The sequence below is a fragment of the Ursus maritimus genome, unplaced genomic scaffold (assembly GCF_017311325.1).
Source record: "Ursus maritimus isolate PB19 unplaced genomic scaffold, ASM1731132v1 scaffold_17, whole genome shotgun sequence".
NCBI classification, from domain to species: domain Eukaryota; kingdom Metazoa; phylum Chordata; class Mammalia; order Carnivora; family Ursidae; genus Ursus; species Ursus maritimus.
The window spans coordinates 36,707,405-36,713,206 of record NW_024424119.1 but is presented as its reverse complement, the minus strand read 5'-3'; the positions used below and the strand labels follow the sequence as shown (position 1 = coordinate 36,713,206).

Here is a 5,802-nt window from a genome sequence, read left to right as displayed (position 1 = left end):
TTTTTCTTGAAGGAAGGATTCTACACTTGACAGCAAAGTCACAATGTTATTAGCGAAGGCTGTGATGTTTGCTTAATGTTTCCATTTTAGTTCATCAATCTTGTCCATCTACAGTGTCTAAATAAAGTTAGACTTGGCTAGGGAGCACATTATAACAAACTTGCTAGCTGCTTTTAACCAAATGCTATTAGATCACCAATTAAAGGGGGAAGGAGCCCATAAAATTAAAATAAAACTACCTCTCCCCCTCAAAAAAAAAAAAAAAGAACACCCACACCCTTGCAGCTAACGCTGACAACTACCTTCATTCATACTTCTTTATACTTAAACCATAATGGGGGAAGTGAATAAAAGCAGAGACGGGCCACTGCTTTTAAATGTTTTGAAATAATCCCAATGGTACTTCTAGTCTCTAATCATGCTTTATAACAGTGAATCAGGACAAGACATAGATCTGCTAATGTGTACTTAGCCACCAAAGGACTGAAGATGTCTGGGCTTTATTCTGTAATGTTTCTAAGACTGTGTCCATTAAATGCAAACAAAAAAGGAAGAAGTCTTGGCAGATGAGGAGAAGTGATGCACACTTGATGATTGATTTTAAATATTATTCATGGCATGTAGCTAGTCCATGCTCTAGCTGTTTCTATGGCTTGGGTTTCATTGGTCTTGCACTGCTCTGCTCCATCATTTGCTAATGGATCATCTGGACCGGAAGGACTTAACAAAGCCTGGATCAATAGCAGAACTGTGCAGATCTGCAGTGCTGGGGACCACTTATCTTTCCAACATATCTAAACATATTTTTTTCAACTTGCCCACATTAGGATGATAAATTTTGGTCATGAAATGTATGTTAGGGGCTGCCATTGGGTATTCTTCTGGAAAGAATAGTTGAAGTTTAAAAGTCCTTCCTTCCTGGTGCCTGGGTGTCTCAGTCCATTAAGCGTCTGCCTTCAGCTCAGGTCGTGATCCCAGGGTCCTGGGATAGAGCCCAGCATGAGGCCCCTGCTCGCAGGGAGCCTGCTTCTCCCTCTCCTCCCCACTTATGCTCTCTCTTGCAATCTTTCTCTCTGTCTCTCAAATAAATAAAATCTTAAAAACAAAAAGTCCTTCCTTCAAAGGGGGAAATCCTGGGGGCCAACAATGACCACATGAAAATATGGGCATTGCTTCCATCTGGTTCTGCTTTAATATCAGGAACTGGTTCTGCCAGCAACCGCTGGGTTTCCTTGATAAATCCTTCAGGGCCGCCTGGCCATCTTGTCAGATCCTGAGTTTGGCCTCTGGTCTTAACTCTGGTTTCCTATACCTTGTCATTTAGCCACAATCTTTGATGTTGTCTTTCCAACATTTCATATATGCTTTTTGATTTTGTGGGGTTGTTTTCACAGTTGGAAACATAATTAACTACCTAAATGTACTACGATGGCTTAAAGATTTGACACTTTTAGTACCCCCAAGTGCCCTCATTTTTCTCAAATATATTGTTTGTAAATCCCACAGATCTTATCAATAGTATTAATGTTTTAATTTTTCCTACCATCCATTTATTTTTAAATATTAAGGGTAAAGAAACAATGCTTCTCAAAAATTTTAGCCTTGGATTTTTAGCATTTTTTCAAATGAAACCTTAGGTGCAAGCCCAGTAAGTAAAGCAGAGCATTGTAGCATGCTGTGGTTGGAACAGCAGGTGTGTGTGTGTGTGGGGGGGGATCGGGAAGGGAGTGCAGGGTCTGTGAGGGGAGCAGGCTGTCAACTCAACATGTAAAAAGTCAGTGAGTCACTGAAATAAACTATTCACACAGGATATAGACCCTTCTTTTGGGGCAAAGAAGGTGGTGCTGCTAAAACTGTTGTTGACTTGCAGGTGGTGCCACCATGATGTTTTTGAGTTGATATTACGATAGCCTGAAATTACTTGTTGAAAGTTGATTTATGACTGTCAAAGTGAAATATACAAATGTGGGGGGGGGGTTGGCCTGATTGGTCCCTGATGGATTCTTGAATCCCATACTGGGCAGTCCTGGAGAGAGGCTCTGTTTGTTTTGTCCTATGAGAACATGCCTATAATTTGGGGGTGGAGGAAGAGAACTACAGATAAAGACACTTCACTCCATGCTCAACAACTTGGTTTTATTCCCTCACCATGGAATCCCCTGAAGATTGCGGATGATTTTTCTGGCCAGGTTTCCCCCATAAACCAAGACAATGAAGTATGGGACACTTGTTAAACACATAAAAGTGGACTACAGAGCTCTTGATTACCCCCCTCCCTGCTCCCTACTCTCTTGTCCCACTTGGCGTGTTTGGCATGATGATGGGGAGGGCAGAGCTCCAGCATCCCAGGTAGGCATGAGTGACACCATATTAATAAATGAGTATTTTATTAATGGTGAAGAAGTAGTTCCCACTTTTCCAAATGATCTGATTTCAGTGAAAGGGCAAAAACTAAGATTCCTGTGTAAGTGAATGGTTTATGAAATCGTCCTGCGAATGAAAGCAGATAAACAGGTTATCAGACCCCATCCTTCTTTCCCATCAGCATTCAGCTTCTTTGGCTCTGCACAGTGGCATTTAGTTTTCAAAGAACATGAAAAAAAAGGTGGGAAGAGGGGTACCAGGTTTAGCTTTATTTACCATATGATTGGTACTGAATGCTTTAAACATTTATTTAAATGGTAGAATTTACTTTTCTATTCAAATATGAGCTAACCCAGGCTCAGAGAGGTAGAGCATTTGCTGAAAGTCACACAGCTGGTAACTAGGTGTTACTCTAAAATCCATTTGCTTACATAACACTAGGAAAATACTCTCAACATATGAATGAGTGGTTTCTACTTAGGATCCCTATAGCCCTTTGTACACAGTAGAATATAATACACACCATGACTTGTGTTATGCACCTGTTTGTCTTCCTCACTGTATGTAGGTTCCGTGAGGCTAGGGACCAAGGCAGATACTTTTGGTTCTCCTCCCATCAGCCTCTCCTTTCTTCTTTGCCAGTAGGACTTATCTCGTCCAGAATATATCACATGACTACACCTAGCTGCAAGGAAGGTTGGGAAATGTAGTCTTTAAGTGGGTCATTTCTGCCCTTAATAAAAATTGAGTTCTGGGGCACCTGGGTGGCTCAGTCGGTTAAGCATCTGACTCTGATTTTGGCTCAGGTCATGATATCAGGGTCATGAGATTGAGCTCCATATTGGGCTCTGTGCTCAGGGCAGAGTCTGCTTGAGATTTTCTCTCCCTCTCCATCACTCTAAAATAAATAACTATCCTTTTTAAAAAAGTTGAATTCTATTGATAAGAAAGGAGGGGAGTTTGGATATGGGGTATAAAGCTTTTCTGTATAGAGTACTTAAAATATATATATTTTAGGGGCACCTCGGTGGCTTAGTCGGTTAAGCATTTGACTCTTGATTTTGGCTCAGGTCATGATCTCAGGTTCTGGGATGGAGCCTGCGTCAGGGGTAGGGGTGGGGGATGGGTCCCTGCTCAGTGGGGAGTCTGCTTCTCCCTTTGCCTTTCCCCTTGCTTATGTTCTCTCTCTCTCTCAAATAGATAAATAAAATCTTCAAAAAATTTATATTTTAAAATACCTTAAAAAAATAAAATACCCTTTTAGGAAGGGCACTTTTTTTTTTTTTAGCTTCCTTTCTACTCCTTTTTCTCTTTAACTTACCGTAATACAGATATATGTTACTTCTAGGCATTGGGTTTAGAACTTGGCAGAAACCTCTGTTTCTGTAAGTAAGGCAGCACCCTCCTTACTTTTCCTGACAATTCCTTTCTGAGGTCAGGAGTGGGTTCTACTCACTTTCTGCCTGGAAGGGGCTTCTACCCTCTGCCCAAGATCTGGAAATGACGCTTTGATCCCTGGTCAGTGATCCCCTCAAAGCCGTGTTTGCCTCATCCTTGCTTTCTAAAGCATTTCTTCTGTCTTAACAAGTTCTTCTCATATGTTCGAAACACAGTTCAATGTGATTTTCACCTCATTTGCAAAGGTCTATTGAGAAATGTGGGGGAAGAGGTATTTGTCATAGCTATTGCAATTTCCTGGAAACTATTTATGATATGATTAGCCCGTTTGGAGAAGAGAGACTCTGAGCAAGTGGTAAGAATAAAAGTATTTCCCATTTAGGAAAAAAAAATTCACTCATTCACTTATTTATTTAAATTTTTCCAGCGGTTTCTTTGATTCTTGGGAAGGCTTTGAGGGACTTTTTGAAATTTTAGGCAATTTTCAAAGACTTCTCCAGTTGTTTTCCACAGGAAATGTAAAAGCACACATTTAATTTTAGTTCATTTGGAGGTATTTCAGGAAAACAGAATGTGGAAATAGGGAGAAATGTATAAATAAATAAACTTTAAAAAAAAATCAGGACGTAAGTCATTTTGTGCTCTTTTACTAAAACCCAGTTAATACTAATCATGCCTGCCATTAATTATTTGAGTTCAACTGTCTTTTGGCAGGCAGGATTGCTTGGTAAGCTGGCTCTGTAGGGCAGGGTTATAGTACTGGATTCATCTTAGTAATTTTAATAACCAGCACAGAGATAAGCCTGAGACGTATGTGTAGAATTGAATGGGTGCCAACAGTAGAAAGTGTTTCATTAATGCACCTAATTGATTCATGTCTTAAAACTTTGACGAGACTCTTATAAACTTCTGGCCATTCTTGGGAGGAAATCAATTTGCAAGTTAATTAACCAGCCTCACATATATTATTTATTCAGTTCTAATTGTTTATGAACTTTATGCAGATGGTTTTGCTCTGAATGAGAGAATCAGTGTCCATAAATTAGTGAAAATATTTGATTTCTCTGCACTCTGCTTATGTGTCTGTATTATGCATATTATAGCAGGACCCAAGGTTAACAAATTATTTTGACACAGAGAATTGTAATCAGGAATTTCTACCTAAGTAAGGATGTAAGCAGTTCTCCACAGTGATGGTATAAATAGAAATTTGAATTTGTTAATTGGCAAAATAGGTCACTTCCATTAGGTCAGTCTTATAGCCAATGGGGAATCTTTTGACTATCCAATTAAAAATATCAGCAATTAGGGACATCTTGTAGTGGCTGTGAAATAATAGAAAAAACTATATTAATTAAACCTTTTTAATTTCCTAAGTGATAAGAACACTAGGAGCATCTTTTGTTCTAATATTTGGTCTTTGATCCTGATTCCTGACATAGAGCTCCTAAATCCCTTATAATCTCCTGGGTAATAGCAATGTCTTTTGTTTTAACAAGATGACCTCTCTTGGTGGCTCCTGGATGGGGTCTGGTCGCCAGAAGGACCAAGCCATGATTAGATGCTTGGAAGTTTCAGCTCCACCCCCTGTTTTCCAGAGAGGGGAAAGGGACTGGAAATGAAGTTAATGATCCATTATGCCTCTGTGATGAAGCCTCCATAAAAATCTTGAAAGTATGGGATTTGGAGAACTTCTAGGTTAGTGAACACATCCACTTATCGGGAGGGTCACACACCCCTACTCCACGGGGACAGAAGTTCCCAGACCTGCCCCTAAGTATCTCTTCATCTGGTTGTTCATCTGTATCCTTTATTTTATCCTTTATTACATAATAAGCTGGTAAGTGTTTCCCTGAATTCTGTGAGCTGTTCTAGCAAATAATTGAACCTGAGGAAGGGGTAGTAGGAACCTTCCATTTAGAGCCCATTGGTCAGAAGCACAGGTCACAACCTGGACTGGCTGTTGACCTCTGAAGTGGTGGTGGTGGGGGTGGGCAGTCTTGTGGGGCTGAGTCCTCCACCTGTGGGATCTGACGCCAT

General features: G+C 40.2%; 1 pseudogene; it reads right to left on the bottom strand.

Moving 5' to 3' along the window:
• Positions 1-600: 600 nt before the first annotated feature.
• LOC103678647 lies at positions 601-5,802 on the bottom strand (annotated as a pseudogene).